Source organism: Physeter macrocephalus, chromosome 8, assembly GCF_002837175.3.
Source record: "Physeter macrocephalus isolate SW-GA chromosome 8, ASM283717v5, whole genome shotgun sequence".
In the NCBI taxonomy this organism is placed as follows: Eukaryota; Metazoa; Chordata; class Mammalia; order Artiodactyla; family Physeteridae; genus Physeter; species Physeter macrocephalus.
Genome location: NC_041221.1, coordinates 31542353 through 31561207, shown reverse-complemented (window position 1 = coordinate 31561207; position 18855 = coordinate 31542353).

The following is an 18855-nucleotide window of genomic DNA, read 5'->3' as shown; positions in this document are numbered from 1 at the left end:
TTTTTTTTTTTTTTTTTTTTGTGGTACGCGGGCCTCTCACTGTTGTGGCCTCTCCCGTTGCGGAGCACAGGCTCCAGACGCACAGGCTCAGCGGCCATGGCCTACGGGCCCAGCCGCTCCGCAGTGTGTGGGATCTTCCCGGTCCGGGTCACGAACCCGTGTCCCCTGCATCGGCAGGCGGATTCTCAACCACTGCGCCACCAGGGAAGCCCCTAGATGCCTTTGATTGGTCCCTCAGATGCAATGTCTATCCTTCTTTATCTTGAGTTTTATGAATGGACTACATTAATAGATTTCTTCCCTTTCTTCTAAAGATACTGCATCATCACTTGTTGATCTCCAAAAACTATCGATGCACCTGTAAACAGTCAATTTATGAACTCACAACAAATTATCCAGTCTGTGTGTTCATGCTTCCTGGTAGAAGGCTGAATGATAATATATCTTTCAATTTCATACACAGAAGCTAAGAATTGCCTCACTATAAAAATGGTCTGATGAAGAACAGATGACTTTCATGACTTTATCCTACATTTAAATAACTAATTCAAATTATACTAGTAGAATTTTTATGAAATATTCAGCATGTGCTCTTCTATGACTTTCCAACATTTCAAGATATTAATGAGTATATGTAATATTTGACCTCCCTTCACGGATTAAACAAAGATAATTAATTTCCATTGTAATCAATATTTTTTTGTTGACAAGAATAGAGTTGCCTTTAGGTATACAATTTTTAAAGAGGAAATTAAAAGGGAAATAAGAAAATATATTGAAACAAATGAAAATGAAAATACAGCTTACTAAAACTTATGGGAAATAGCAATATTTTTACAAAAGTGGTACTAAGGAAAGATTATAGTGATAGTGCATTAAAAAAGATCACAGGTAACCTCATTTTACACCTCTAGGAACTAAAAAAAGTAGAACAAACAAATTTCTATGTTAGCAGAAGAAAGAAAACACTAATGATTAGAGCAGAACTTTTTAAAAAAGAGAATAGGAAAAACTACAAAAGATTCTGCATTGAAAATGAGAGTAGGTTTTTTGAAAAGATCAATGAAGTTGACAAATCTTTAGCTAGACTAAGAAAAAAAGAGCAAAGACTCAATGACTAAATAAATAGAACCAATAATAAAAGAGTAGATATTGCAACTGATGCCACAGAAATAAATAGGATTGTAAGAGGCTGCTATGAAAAATTATATGCTAATAAATTGAACAATTAGAAAAAAATAGATAAATTCCTAGAAACATACCACTTACCAAGACTGAATCATGATGAAATAGGAAACTGAATGGTACAATACCAAGTAATGACATGAAACTGTAATCATAAACCTCCCAATAAAAGAAATGCCTAAGAGCAGACCTATCAAATGGGCTTAATACCCAAAACATACAAAAAATTCCTACAGCTCAATAGCCAGACAAACAAATCCAAAATAATCTCAAATAACCCATATAAAATTCAAAAATTATTTTCCTCTAAAATCTTTCCTTCAGATGCATTTGGAGAAATGTAGAAAGATATCTACAGCCTACTTAATATACATATATGCATACAGACATACAAATATATATACCTTGTAGACCTTGTCTACAATTCTGACTAATAGTTGAGACTAGATTCATGATTCACTAGACTGACCAGACTAGCCTTCTTCCTTTCACTGAAACATACCAAGCCCAGTGCTTTATCAGGATTATATTTTTTCTGTTCCCTCCACCTAGAAGCTTTTTTCCACCTAATTTTGAGTAGTTTTCCCTCGTTTTCAGATCTCTCTTCAAATAGCACTTTCTCAGTGAGACTTTCTGTACCTTACTCCACCAAAAATTATTTCTCACTCACTATCTTTCCATCACAACACTTAACATTGTCTAAAAGTATTTATTTGTTCACTTGTTTATTGTCTGTTCCTTCTATTTTCTGTAAACTTTACCCAGAAATCAATAGTATTGTTGTCATTGTGATATATCCTAAGCACAAAATAAAACTGCAAATAAATCTTAAACTGTTTATTAAGTATTTACATTGTATAAATTATATTATTGTTATTTTGAAACTATTAGATTTTTTGTAGGATTAAACCAAGTATTATGTTATGCTAAAAAACAAGAAATTTCTATTTAAAAATAGGGACAAATATAAAATTAAGAAAGTTACGTAAAAACCTATAATCATATTTGAATTGAAAACAGCAGTATGAATTTATAATTCATGTTTAATTTTCAAAATGAATATGCATTTTTTCCTAGCTTGATCAAGTCTATTAACCTAGAAAGATTGATTAACCTTTAGCAGTAAATAACACTAACTCACAGAATGTGGTCTTTGTATGCCATTTTCAAAAAAAGGAATCAGGGCTTTTTTTAGAAAGGGCTGATTCCAGGTTGAGGGCAGGAAATGTAAAAGATGATTCTGTAATATATTTTACACTAGAAAGCAAGAAAGTTCTCAAAGAGCATGGGTTCATGTCAAAAATACACAAGAGTCAACTTGAAGGAAACCCCAGTGGACCAAAATGGGACTGTACAAGAATCAACAATAATAATGTCTGGGACAGACTGAAACATAAAATACTATATAATCTAGGGGTTCAAGAAGACATTAAAACAAACAAACAAAAATGTAAAGCAAAAACCTAACCACTGAAACAAAAATCATATTATTTAATTCTAGAGGTTACCAGTAACAACCTGTTTTATAAAGGGAACACAGCCAGCTTCTACACTCCTTTTCCCTTAAGAACGGTAACTCACAGAAACTAAATAATTCATGAGGAAAAATGTTTGTTTGTAAAGTTCTAATAAATGAAACATGATCAAAATAGAATATCACCATTTTGCAATTCCTAATGAAACACTGGATTTAGGTAATGACCATAAATGTCTGCTAAAACCATTAGATGAAAAACTGATGGAGGACAGTTTAGTAAGACGGACCAGGTGGACAACAACGGAGCTTAATGATGAAGTTTCATTCACATCACAGAAAAAAGATCATCAAACTTTATGTCTCAATGTAATGTGAAAGCAAGTAAGCAACACTATCTGTATAGTATTCTGGGTAAATATTGAAAAGTGTTAAAAACATTATGTGAATTAATCAGCAAAAATCAGAATATGGAAATATCTACAGAACAACTGACCCCCATCTTTAACAAATAAATGGGGTGAAGGATGGCATTTAAGTAACATATCAATCAAAAACAAAAACAAAAACAATGTATGGACTCTGCTAGTCTCTGGATTTTTATTTAAAACTATTTTATAAAAGACTGTCACAAGACAAATTTTTACATCAACTTAACATTAGATAATATTAAGAAATTATTGTTAAATTTAAGGTAGACAGTAGCATATGCTATAGTTAAAAGATTTAGCTTTTAGAGTTGTTATATTGGTGTATGTACACATAAAATCCTGTGAATCTGAAGTTTGCTTAAAAATAATCCAGAATGTTGGAGATGGTATAACTGAAACATGATTGGTTATGTATTGGTAATTACTAAAACTGGGTAATGGTTGAGATTTCTGTGTCTCTTTGGTAATATCCATAATAAATAAATATAATCGAGATATAAAAAAATGAAAAGGTAAAAACCAGAAAGGATGTGAATGAGAGATAGAACGTATGTGTTTAGGAGTCCTCTGGAGATGTGAATATTAACAATCTGTTCTATCATGGGGTTCATGATTTTGCCAACAATCTAAAAAGACAAAGAAATTCAATTTATCATGACTAATATGAGTTTGGAATCTCTTTCATCAGGTAGAGTTCACTTACAATGATATGCTTCCATTATCTCTCCACTTCAAATATGAGAACTAATTTCTCTGTGAGTAGAACTATTTAGATGAAGGAAATATTAATCCTAAAATGACCAAAATATTTTATTTATCTGTGAAAGAGAAATGATGAAGTTATAAAAATCTAACATTGAATTATACACAAAAAGTTTTCAAAAGTATTAAAAATATAAAAAGAAATATACAAAGTTGATGCTGAATTTATTCCAAAGAGATTAAAGAGGTAAGAATATGTAAGAAATCAACCTCAGATTATATCCCTATATCTCTCTATCTTTCTATCTATCATCTCGGTATAATAAGCTATGATAAGTAAAACAAAGAGTACCCTCTAATCCTTAGAATGCTCCACAGTGAAATATACCAAAGACATTGACAAGATTTAAGCGGGTGTATGGCTCGTGAGCCTTGGTAAAAAGTTCTAAAGAACAGGCTCTGGATAAATAATGGAAAGGAAAGAAGTGCAAAAAATAAAAATAAAGGCGCAGTAGAAAAACAGAGTCACAAATTGACACAGAGACCTTCTAAAGTAGCAGTAATTTTAAAGTTTATAAGCATCTGAAAGAATTATGAGAATATTTGCTAAAAAGGAAGAAATGAAAGAGATAATTACAAATTTTATAATAAAGTGCTGGTTGACCCTTATTTGTAGTTTGATTGTGGGAAGAGACTATGGATATGTATACTTGTTGTGAAATAATAAATGCTTTGAATCAGTTGTGGGGTACCACAATTCTTCAATGATCTATTAAAATATATATAATTATATATATAGGTTTTGGTGTTAGACATGTGATGTGTGCAAGAGAAAGCAAGGGAACTAGTATGGCTTAAAGGAAAAACTCAGGGAGGGGAAGAAGAGATTAATTAAAATGATTAATTGAGAAGCAGATCTTTTAGGCTCTACTAAGAAATTGAAACACTTTTGGATTTTAATTGGAAGGAAATGGAAGGTCTTTGGAGAGTTTTAAGCACTATATATATATATATATATATATATATATATATAATTATATATATATATAGTCTCATAGTCTTCCATTTTATAAATCATTATATTTTCAGGCATGCTGCCCAATGATTAACTCCATAATATTTCAACATGGTGATTTAATCTTGATTACATACATTATCATTGAGCCTTCATTCTAAGAAAATATCATGGTTAATTTGTGAAAAGTATATTGCTTTAAATGCTTTTACCTCATAACTTTTATAGCACTATTTTATATCAATCATAACAGTACATCATTATGAACTTTGTAATACTAATGCTTCCTTATGATACTTTATATGTTCATGTCCAATTAGCAAACATTTTACCAAGGGCAGATATAGAACTTCAGCTTGAAACAGTATAATATATCCTAACAACTTGGAATCTGATTCTTATAAATTTATTTTAACCACCACTCTGTCACCTCTCAAATTTACACATTCTCCTCCTTACCAAGGATATCACTCAACCTTCAAGCTTTATTCTACTTCATATAGTATTCTCTGTCCTTTCATCTTGTTTTAGCTGTGCTCCTGCAAGAATGATAAGGCAAACTCAAGCTATTAGGAAATCAATGTGAGAATGATGATAGTAGCATAATGATTCCAATGTGTTGATTAAACATCTTATTTCTTTCAAGTTGATGCAGTATACGTCAAATTATATGAATTAACATTTCCTCGTCACTAGTGTTTTATTATAATATAGTAACAATTTATCAGTATTAATAGAAATGATATTTACTATAAGATTGTAGTTTCTCATTCCCATTAAAGAAATTTCTTGTTCAGTTTTTGCATGTGGGATCCTCCCAGACCGGGGCGCGAACCCGGCTCCCCTGCATCGGCAGGCGGACGCGCAACCACTGCGCCACCAGGGAAGCCCCTGTTCAGTTTTTTAATAAGGTACTTGAAGCTCAGATATTGTCCTTATGACCACTTTTAAGAGGGATAGAACATTAACTTGAATGAGCATCTTCTACTAATATTTATATTCCCTAAGAGAAGAAAGTATTCTGTCTTCTTCTCTGAGGGATGAAAACAAGTGAATGAAAGCCTATTGAAATTCACTAACCTGAATTCCAAATACTTTGTAATTCTTAGTATGCAATAATTTTCCAATAAGCAATACTGCTTTCCTAATTAGCCCTTGAAATTTGACCAAATATGTACATATTAGTCATCTCTAGACAATATGATTTCATGAACATAGGATATTGTGGAAGAATGAATTCTAAGATATTTTCATAAGTTATTTTGAGAACTTATGGAAGAATGAATTCTAAGATGTTATAATAAGTTATTTTGCATATATGTATTAGGATTTGGGAAGGTGATTTGGAAGAAATAGAGAATGTAAACTGAATTGAATTTTCAAGAAAAAATAAAAAGAAAATCAAAACTGCACAGAAAGTTCCAGCATTATGACATGATTTCATGTATATAAAGTTTTAGTCACATAGATATCTATGAACATGTATAAATAAATGAGAAAGAAAACATGCTATCATATACCAAGCAGAGCCTAATCAGGAAAATAGAGAGAACAATAGTATTTCACAGGAAAAATTTAATATGGGGAATTGCTTAACAGAAATTGAAGGGCTAAATAACACAAAAGGAACATTGAGATTATCCAGAGATAGTAACTGCAGGAAGCAACCACCACTACTAATGCTGGGGGATAAAATGGTACTTAAAGTATCCTAGAGACTTAGACGAGGGTGCTCCAAAGGCTTGGCACTCTGACCTCTGAGTAGGGCATGTGATTAGGCTAGTGCTGTTACCCCTGAAAGGGTGCAAGAAACTGTACGTGGGAATGTGGAAAGAAGCCAGTAGCTAGAACCAGTAACAGCACCATGTTTCTACAGTTGTGAGCAAGCTCCCATCCCAAACCTCTACAATGCAAAATCATTAACTCACACAGTATCCCATTTTCTAACAGCAACCTTGCTCCTCCGTCAAAGTTGCTTTTATAATCATCCACATTTCACCCAGTGTTTGATCTCCTCAGGACCGCCCGATTAACCGTTCTTCCCTCTCATAATAATACAAATAAAAAAACTAATAATACAGATAAAAAATTCCATAAAACATATACTAAATACTTATTATCTGCCAACTACTGTTCAACATGTTTCACAGGTAATAATCCATTTAGTTTTCAGAACATAATATAAGTTATATACTTACTGACCCCATTCTACACGTGAACAACTGAGACAGAAAGTGTAAAAGTTTCCACAGCAATTATGTATCTCCAAAGCTGAGATTTCCACCTAGGGAATCTTTTGAGTCACCACTTTTAAGCCCTATGCTTACCTTTCTTTACTTCTATTCATGTCCATTTTGTATAGACTAGTGGCCATCATTTTAATGAAATCTTTGTCTATACCAAGTTAGGCTTGACTTAACTACTTCTAACTTGTTTTCCTATATACATTATTGGTCATAAAATTTATATTTCATGTAAAACCTGGAATGAGACCTCAGATATGTATACCACAGATCAGTCTTCTGCTTAAAACTCTCCAAAGACGTTCCATTTCCTTCCAATTAAAATCCAAAAGTGTTTCAATTTCTTAGTAGAGCCTAAAAGATCTGCTTCTCAATTAATCATTTTAATTAATCTCTTCTTCCCCTCCCTGAGTTTTTCCTTTAAGCCATACTAGTTCCCTTGTTTTCCCTTGCACACATCACATGTCTAACACCAAAACCTTTCCACTAGCTTCCTCATCTTCCTCCTCCTTCATGTACATCATTGTTACCATGCTTAATTCCATTTTCTGCTTAAACATCACCTGAACACTCTATAAAATAGCTAGGATTTGAACCAATGAAAGTTGGCTTCAGTCTTAACCTCTAATCACCTTTCCATATACATATCTCTTCATGCCCATAGGGGGATTTTGATGATCTCTTGCCTGACAACCTCTACTAACCTATCCCTTATAATTTTCTGTTTAATTAACTTTGGCCTATGAAATTGAGGCTTATTGTTCTTCAACAAACATGCCAAACATGTACTTGCCTTTCCCTTCCAGGTAAGTTCTTTCCCAGGTGTTTTCATAGCTTATTCACACAATTGTCACCTTTTCAGAGAAGCAGTTTCTTTCATCTAGCTTAAAGGAGCATACCTTTCAATCTCTACTCCTTCGCCTTGCTTTATTTTTCATTGTACTACTGATCAACATGCAGTATTAAAATTAAAAGTCTTTACAGCTATAGTACATGTTTCTGTAATATAATTAGTTCATATAAGATAGGAACAACGGGAAATGTATGACTCACAGAAGTAGCCCTACAAAATTCATGCATTTCAGCCCAGGGATTTTAGGTTTGCAGAAATAGCTAAGGAACTGGTTCTGAACCTAATATTTATAACTAGCAGTTTGAATTGACTCTCTGTGTCAAATATCTAGGTAAATCTCTTTAATTGGCCTCAAATCTCTTATGTCTGACTTAATATATGACAGCTAGAGTTTCATGTCTACTTTTGTTCTAATACACTGCATATCTTATTTATTTGTAGTACGTGAAGACAGTCCAGCCTCACACAGATATGCAGCTGGAAAATGTAGGAGCATTTTAAAAACCTTATAATTATGGAGAATTATTTTGACACTATACCCAAATTCAGCAAGTGTTAATCTATTAAAGTTTAGTTTTAATGTGGGATCTGAAAACATGTCAACAGACTTCCCAGGTTATAATTTTAAAAACATTATTCTGTCTTGCATTTTTAACGGATCTTTAAATCATATATGGGTCATCTTAAAACTAATGGTTCAGTGAATTCTGCAGATCTTCCAAATGTTGATTTATTTTGTTAAATAATATTTTTTCAAAAGTCAAATCCTTCTTCTCTCTGCTGATTTGATGAGAAAATTCTTTGTATCGGTAGTTGTCAAACACATGGTGGTAAATATAAGGTTTGCAAAATTTATTTTTATTTGAAAGCTCAAATTTTATCATTGACAACAAGTATGGTCTGTTGTTTGCCTGCAATTGACATGCTCACTTGGTTTATTTTCAAGAACCTGTAACCAAATACAAAATCTGAATAAACAGTTTGTCTGGCAGTCATTCTTTCAAATAAACAAGGGTTTCATTAAAAAAAAAGAAAGCAGCTATTTCAGTTTGCGGTTCAAACAATCACAGAAGTGTATTTTTCTTGAGAGACAATTGTACTTTGGTATGTAGTGGAAATGCTTAATGAGTGCATTCCTTTTCATCACACATTACAAGTATGCCTATCCAATAGTTGAGGGAGGTTTTCCTGCTACATAAAAGAATCCCCAGTTGAAACCAGCTGCACCACTGTTGCTGCTGCATTCTCTCCTTCCCTTCCTTCTTCTTCTGTGCAGGTGTGTCAAGGGAAGAATACAGTGACCACTAACTCATTATGGTGTCAGCAGTGTGATTCATGCTAAGGCACCAGTCATTTTACCCACAATTACTTTTGTATCGTCAGTGCAAATATCAATTCAGTAAAAAAAAAAGCAAAAAAAATCTTACCATTATTTTAAAAATAATTTTAACACACAGTCTGCCTGATAAGTCTCAGAGTTTCACAAGGGTGTATTGACACCACATAATGAATTGTTATTCCTTAGAGTAGACAAGTGGGAAGCTCTACCCCCTTACACAGCTGTGTTTGTAACCACTCTGGACATACCTCAACTGAAGTTCCCCCAGAAATTCCCCATACCATTTTAGGTGTTTTTAATAACAGTATTTAAATAAGTGTGTAGAATGGTAGTAATTAAATAATAAATCTGAAAAGTCTAAGGAAAACAACAAAAAACAGTGGTGATGTAGGACCTACTGAATGCATATCTGAGGCAATTGTTAAAAGAGCAGCGTAACTCAGGTGGGGTATACCCAATACCCATCAGAACAAAGACAAGATCCACACTGATGGCACTCTTCTCTTGGTGGCCTGTCTCACAGGCTGATGGTTAACTGTGGATATAATTTTACCTAAAGTCAGAAACAGTTTGCTTAGGGAGGTTTTTCTAAAACAGAAAGCAAGGAAAACACATTGAAATAATTATGTGACATTTTTCTCCCCCAATAGAAAACAAATTATTAGTCCATTACTGAAAATTAACTCTCATAAAGCCTTAGAATATTAGATGTCATTCTTTGTTATATAATGATTAAATTTATTGAAATGATAAAAACAAAAAATTCTGGTAATTAAAGGCTGAAAACTACTCCTATTAAATATCTCTCATAAAAGTGGTATCGACTATGAGCTTTCTTTTCAACTCAAATAATTGTTTTTCTTTTGCTTGCACTTTTAAGACATTAATTAGTTTCCTATTAAATCAAAAGACCATGTTACAGATATAGAGAAGATTTGACAATAAAGAGCTTAGCTTTAAATCAGATATATTTAAATAACTATACTGTTTTTATGTGTTGGTTTGCATTCAAAATAATATCGCCCTTCACCCATATTCAATAAAATATGATCTTCAAATAATTACTTTTCCCCTTTATTAAAAATAGTTTTTAATTGTACGGGCAATACATATGTCATTGTCTTGAAATAAGCTTGCTATTCAAGATAAGACAAACTTCCCCATTGACTGTGACCGTTCAAACTCATTAGAGGAAACAATGATTATTTTAAAACATGTATTTCCAGACATTTTCTATGCTTCTATAAACATACAAGTATACCCATAAAAACATAAAATGGTACTTAGATTTATTTTTATTTTCATAAACATTTTTTATTGAAGTCTAGTTGATTTACAGTGCTGTACCAATCTCTGCTGTACAGCAAAGTGACTCCGTTATACACATATACACATATAGACATTCTTTTTTTTCTATTCTTTTCTATTATGATTTATCACAGGATATTGAATATAGTTCCCTGTGATATTTTCATAAACGTTTTGATACACATATTCTTTATCAACGTAAGCTTTATCAACACTAAACAGTTTGCTTTACATTGACATTGATACACACACATACTTATATATGAAAAGATTTGTATATATATTATATACATAATTTTAGTGTCTTTTTCATAACTGCATGATATTCCATAGTATGGTAGATAATTTAGTCATTGCCTTATTGACAGTTTGCTTCATATGTACCACTATTACCATTAATACTACCATCACATGCTTTGTCTTTGGTCATTTCTCTTGGGAAGATTCCATGAAGGCATATACTTTTAAAGCTTAGACAGACAATGCTTTTATTTCACATAGATATCATTTTTCTATATATTTAATAATATATGACATTATCCTACATTTAAATCCATCATTTTCTTTATTATAAAACATGAGTAGTACTAAGACCATTGTAACATTTCAGTCTAAGTTACATGCTCAATGTCAAACAACTGTTAAAATTACAAGCCAGAATACAAACCATGTTGCTGACATAATATCCTACTATTAATATTTTTATTACTTGTATATATGCATATGTATTTTTTTACAATTTCTTCATTGAAAGTATGTATTTACTGTGCCATCACCTCTTCTTGAATTACATGAAAATCTGAGTTGCTATCAAGAGAAATCCACTATGACTTGTAAAAAGAGAGGGTATGTCAAATCTGTGCAGAGGATTAAGGCCTCAGGAGAGAAAGGTTGCAAGATTTTTACACTTTATTGTTTTTGTCAATGTATAATTTTATTGTTGTAGCTTTCAAAAACCCATATCATGTGTTTTATATATGTATCTATATATATATTTAAACATTAAATTGTACTTAGACCATATAGATTATTAAAATATGTTCATAGGCTGCATTTTTTTATTCACAATATTATACACTCAGAGATGATTATGCATACTTTCACTATGAGCAAACTCTGAACCAAAGCATTTTACCTTTTCTCCCAAAAAGCATCCCGAAGATTACAGGAGAATGGAGAACCAACTAGAAATGCCATTGTGGACAAAATTAGGAAATGTACTATAAAATATGTATTATAATTGTAAAAAGCAATAGCATTTGCATAGGAATCATGTGAAAAAGGAGAGAAGCCTCAGGGAAATTTCAGTGTTGAGAGTCCAGTGTTAGAAAGTAATAGTAAATGTTATTTTTGCTCTCAACCCCTTGATTAAATTGGCAAAGAAAGAGAAGACAAGCATATGTTGTTATTCACAGATAAAAGACACTTGAAAAGAGTTTTTTCTTTGAGTCAGCTGAGAAGAAGAAAATCTTCGTGTCGTGGAAACCAGATAGATTGGAAAAATCCGTCTGGAATTTTGCCCTCTGTAGGAATACCTGGTAAATAACACATCTATGAAAACCTAAATTATTCAGTGAAAGTAACAAACCATACTACAAAATATCTCCGGTAAGGAGCAGCTGAAAAATTTGAAGAAGTACTTCATTGTGGGTGAGAGGAAAACGTAATTAAGCTCTTGGTGCAGGTCAAGCAAAAATGCAAGAATAAATCATACCAGATGTTTAATATATATATATATCAAAAGTAATGCGGCTAAAACAAAATACCTGATGCTACTTGTCTTTAAATATGCTTTCTCCTGGGTCTTCTTACCTCAAATGCCATTAATATGGCATATTTGCTTAAAATATAACGCCTAGAGTTACTCTTGTGTCCTTCCTTCTTTTTCTTTAGCAAGTCTTGAGGATCCTAACTGTATAAATTATCTCAAATTGTCCAAATATGTAAGAATTCATAGTTCTTGCAAGTATTTGGAACACTGAGTGCTATGCTTAGAAGGTACGGTATTCTGAAACATGATTTTCACTACTGAGTCATTTTTAGCACAAAGGAATTAATGGTGATACACTAGACAACAGAAAAGTCTTTTGTGGAAGACAGATTTTTCTGGTACCACTGAGGAAACAATGCTTAAGTGAATATGTAAAACTGTACATTAATTTCAGGGGAGTATGCCATTGCCTTGTGCATTATTGGACCTGGCAATACATGGAAGCATGTCACTTCATTGAGAAAGTGTGAATAAATGTTCATTATCTCACACTATGGGAAACAATAAGGGGAAGGATGGGCTGCCTTCTAATCCTGGAGAGCATTGTAGTACTTTCCTGTACTTTCCTGAGTTTGAAGGAAAATAATAATAATCCTTTAAATAAGGATATTTAAAATGTCTAATCTGTAAAAGATAGTTGATATATTCAACACCAAAAAATTGATTACTTTTCTTGGGTACAAGTATTAAAGGAGTTTATTTTCTGTATACATGGATAGCATTAAACCATTCTGTCATTTAATCTGCTGTGTTAGGTTCATATACGCATACATACACATACATACACATACACATACATACACATATCTCAACATTTGAACGAATATAATCATTATACTTAATATTAAATGTCATTATATATTTGATGTACTCATTATTAACATGAAGTGTTTGAATTAAATGAGTGAAAAATAAAGAAAAACCCATAGTAAATGACCAGAAGTTTATTTTTAATAGTTGTAATATATCTTAACTCTTCTACAGCTAATGAAAATATAGACATTTGTATGAAATAAATAATTTTTGCCATGAAATCTTACTTATCTCAAGAATATATTGGATACAATGGAAAGGGGATAAAAATAGTTATTGGGAAATTAATTTCTGGTAGAGTGTTGATCAATTGTATGTTACATGAATCAGAATAAAACAGCAGCAATTTCAAGACTATGCTGTAGAATCCAATACTCTCTAGAACATTCTAATTGAATTCAATACAAACAGAAGAATGATAAATAACCAGCATTCCTAGAAAAGTTTATGATCAGAAAAATAAAAGATATTTTTGAAAATTCTTATCTTTCTTGTCTAAATCAGCAAACTGATTATTTTCCATTTACTGGATCAAAGTTTCCTGTATTAGTCTGACTCTCAAAATTTTACTCTCTTCCTTGAATCGCTTCAAAGACTGATTATCTGGATATTCATCATAAGTATAGTTGCCAGATAAAATACAAGACATCCAGGTAAATTTGAAATTCAGATTAAACAACAAAAAAGGAACAATGTAAAAAGTATAAGTATCCCAAATATTGCACAGAATGTACTTATATTGACATATTATTTGTTGTTGGTCTGAAAAATAAGCGTAACTAGGTGTCCCATATTGATATTTGCTAAATCTACAGTCCTAATCCTAAAAGAATGTTTAGAATTGATAGGTATTTGCAGGGACCTTTCTCTGAAGATATAATATAATCTCTTCATCATGTCTGATTAGAATAGTCCATGCTTGCTTTAGTATACATGTTAAGATTTTTTTTTCTTAAGATGTTGTCTCAGATTCAGCCATTCAAAGTAGAACAAGTTAGGCTTTGTTCTGTTGTCACTTTATAAATGTGCTATGAGACATTTAAAATTCAGAAATAAGAAAGAGACTCTTCTCATGAATATAAGTGTTTAGAGCTGTGAGATTACTAGGTTCTTCTACTTTGTCAGAAATATTGTCAAACAATCTGTTGTGAAATGGGGACTAAGAAAAATTACAATTTGAAAATAAATGGATGAAGCTGTCAGAGTTCTGGTGTTTCAGACACAAAATATTAATCAAAATGAAGCTTAGTATTCTAACAGCATTGGGAAAAAGTAAGCTGAGAGGTAATCAAACTTTTGTGTCCTAATATATGCTTAAAATAGGTATCTAACATTGAATTCTCCCACAGGAGTTCTCTACTAATTCATTGATTCATCCATCTATTCATTAATGTTTTTGAAACAGCTACTGAGGCAGCTACTGTATTTCAGACACTAGGTTAATTAAAAAATAATGGACAACATAGTCCTGGTCCTTATAGAGTTTATCATCAGAATTAGAAGAGAGATTACTGAACAAGTAATTACAATAAATAGTGTAGAAACAACTTGACTTTTGTAAATAGATGATTCTTTTAAAACATAAAATTATTCTATCATTTCTTATTGTTGTTGTTATTCCTTTTTGTATGATTTCTCTCCCTCCATCTGCCAATTGTCTTTGAAATTACATCAGTAATATAGGACAACAACAAAAAGGAAAGACACCTTTCCTTTTTTTACTTACTTCACTACAAGCTATGAAAGGAAATGTTTGTTCAGAGAAAGACAAACTTACTTTTTCTAAATTTCCCCTTTTGCTTACATATTAGAAGCCATGACTGACGGTGACCAAGAAGGCCTTCCTGTTCGCCTCAGTCAGACTAAACTATAGACGGGCTTCTTCCTGACTCTAGGCCTCTGACTTCCCTTCTCTTAGAGCATTTACTTCAGAAAACTTGTAACTATAAATTCTTTTTCTGCCCTTTGAGATGTAAATCTTGGTAAAAACCTTCCTGTCAGATTTCAGTCCAGGATCATCTCTCTCAAGGGAACTATCCCTTTGAAATGTAATCAAGAAGATGGTGCCCCTGTCTCCCAGGTTCTATGGGAAGGTAGGAGCCAACTTCTCTGGGTATCTTTCTCCAAGTTGTAAAATTACCTCCTGTCAAGAAGAAAGTTTTCTTTTTCCTTTCTTTTTTGGAGGAGCTGGCAATTAGCAAATTAGCAGACACAGATGGCCTTTGATCCTTTACCATCCCAGCGTTTAAAGAACTCTCCAGCCCTTTGTTTCAGACTGAGCTCAGACTGAGTTCTGGCATCTCAATCCTATTGCAACAGCCTTGAATAAAGTGTTCTTTGACTCTTTAACTTTGTTTGCTACTTTTGCTTTGATGGTGGATTCCGAAGAGTCACAGAATATGATGTAAACAAATATTCCCCCAATAAGAAAGAAGACATGATATAAGGTCTTCTTCTTTCCAATTTTCAGAAAGTGAAAAAGAAGAATGTCTTGTACCTGGAAAGAAAAACATTTAAAGTAGTTGAAAATAATTTGTGAAAATTTTTATTCAATTATATTGTTGTTAAAAATAAAGAGAAAGTTATTGATGCTCCACTTTCCACTTGGAGCTCTGGTAGAAAGTTGTTTTATTGAGTGTCTCTGTGTCACCATGGGGTGAAATGGCAATGTGCTGTATTCAGCAGACCTTTGACTTTGAACTGTATGGGTCCACTTGTATGCAGATTTTTTTCATTAAATGCATTTTGTAATACTACCCTATCCGAGGTTGATTGAATCTGTGGATGCAGAAATACAGACATGATGGAACTAGGATTTGGGGGACTAACGTATACTGAGGACCAAGTGTAACTTATAAGCAGAATCTCAGTTGCACAGACAATTCCCCTAACCTCTTCACTGTTCAATGATTAACTTAATACACAGAGAGGGTGCATGAAACAGTTAACCCTCATGCATATTACTACCGCCACAGAGTCAAACTTATCCGTTCTAACAGAAGAGATCTTTTAAAAGTCTTATTCTTCTCTCAAGAGATCCAAGTTGGTACTTGAGAACCAGCATGCCGGCTAGGGATTCACCAGTGAATGGGACAAGGGAATTTGCTGAGTGAGTAAAGTGTTATCAAGGCCTGATCTTTGGGGAGCAATAGTGACATAACCTTGATTTACCTTCCTGCTTTCTATAAACAGAAAATGTAAAACAAATCACACTGACCCTAATGCTTTAGCAAAATGATACTGAAGCTCAGGAACTCCAATTATTGGAGGAAGTGACATTGAATTGGAGTCCCAACTATTGGTGTTATGCAGGTAAAGGGGATGTCATAGCCATGTTTGCTTTTAACCATCTAACTACATCTGCACTGTAGAGAATAGATAGGTGCATATCAAAGTAGAAGAAAGATCATTTAGGAAAGTCAGAAGTGAAGGGTCATACAGTAATGCATATTTGGAATAGTTTATGTGGAGAAAGGGAGAAAAGACTGCTTAGGGAATGTAGCAAGGCTATTAGAGCAAGATGGGTGGAGAAATCTGGTGAATACAAATGATATTCACAAGACTCAGTGGCTGATTTTACTGAGCTTATGAATGTAAGGTAAAACTCAAAAATAAGTTTCAGGTTCCTGGCATGAGCAACCCACAAGGTAAATTTCATGTTATTAATTGAAATAAGGAACACTGGAGATAGTTTTAATCATGTTCATATTGAAGAACCTGCAAGGCATTTAAGTAGATGCTCATTAGGCATTTGGTTATATGAGTATGTATTTAAGAAGATATTTAATTGGAAATTAGATATTGGTACTGCTGAAGCCTGAAAAACCAATCAAATTACACAAAAGTAAATTTAAAATGAGACATAAATGAGGATAAAGAAAATATTAATGCTTAAGGACAGAAAATAGGAACATATATATAAGATAATAAAGAAATGACAGAGATATAAAAGAAAAAGCAATATAGTGTCATGGAAGCCAAGGGGAGTGTTTCATGAAGAATAGAGTGGCCAAGGGTATCCATATTTTCAATAAATCAAGTAGCATAAAAATGATGAGTCAATTAACTTTAAATATGAAGAGTATAACTATGAAGAATTTATGTGAGGTGTCATTTAAAGGAGTTTTATTTCAATAGTGGGTAAGTCAGAGATTAATAAACTGCAGAGTGGACGTAGAAAGTGATGAAATAGTTTGTGGTAAACTCATTCAGGAAGAATAGCTTTGCAGCTTAAAAGCTGAAGTTACTAGATGCAATGGATAAGCATCAAATTAATTTAGAGGAGAATATCAGACCCTTGAGCAAACTTTAAAAATGGAATGAATAACTACTTGGAGATAAGGATTGGGAAGATGATTGAGAGAGTGAAGTTTCTGATAGCCTGATGCCTACTAGATCAGGAATACAAGACAAATTAAATCACCTTGGAGATTTTACAGTCACTTGACCCAGTGAAAAAGGAGAAATGCAGGAATAACTGAGCATAAAGAAATCTTTGTTCTCAAGTTGGACTGCTAGAGGTTGAGAACATTCTCAATTTATGGCTTCTACTTTCTTTGTGGCTTGTGAGACAACATCATTGAGAAAAGGGATGGTGAGAGAGGAGGATTGCTCTATTGTGAAACCTAGGTATGTTTGAAATATCTCATGTGGGCAAAGGCAGTGAACACTGCCTATAGAATGTAGTAAGGCTGTTGGCCATTATTACTCTACTATGGTTTATGGTTTTTAAAGAAGAACCTATGCACATGTTCACTCCAATTTTTGAAAGTTAAATAACCAGGGTTTTTTCAAAGCACAACGCTAAACCTGAGGATACCAGATCTGTATATTTTGTTATGAGCCAAGGATTTCCAGGGAAAATATGAAGTAAAAATTAACACCAGGCACTGCCCCTCCATCCACTTATGAATTGAAAATAGTTGAACATTTGAGAGGTGATAAAATTGGAGAAGACTAAAGAATCTAATATAACGTTAAGTTTTATAAGATGATGTTTGATCCAAGCTGGTATAAGGTCATGGTAGCTATGACCTTGTGTACGTTAAAAACGAAGATTATAGAAAACAGTATCTTCTTTTGCCTAATACTTGTCCTAGGGTCCCAGATGGCCACAGTCGTTGGAGGAAATGTGAAAACAACCGCATCTCTTCCAATTATCTCATGATTTTTTTTTTGCTTTTCTGATTCCAGTTAAGCTCAATAATTCAAAATGTAAAATAATGAACTATACAGTTGGCATATCTAAATAGGGGTATTTAAATATTTCTTCAGGATACCAAATAGTAATGAATCCTAGCTATGCCCCAGAGAAGTTCTGGAAATATGATCATGCCGTGTAAACACACACCTTCCAATGAACTCCCATTAAAATAAATAAAAATAAGATAGATCAAATTAAATAGAAAGATAGAATCTCAGATAGTCCATCTGCAATATATAAGCACTATGGAGGCCTCTACTACATGGGGCTTTTCAGTGCTATAACTGTAGCTAGTCTCAATTGACATATATTGTAAATGTAAAATACATACTAGATTTTGAGCAATACTATGAAATAAAATATAAAATATCCTTTTAATAGTTTTAATATCGATTATATAGTTAAATAATAATTTTGATATGTAGGGTTACATAAAATATATTATCAATATCACTTATTTCTTTTTACTTTTTTAAATATGAATACTAGAAAATTTACATATGCAGCTCACACATATT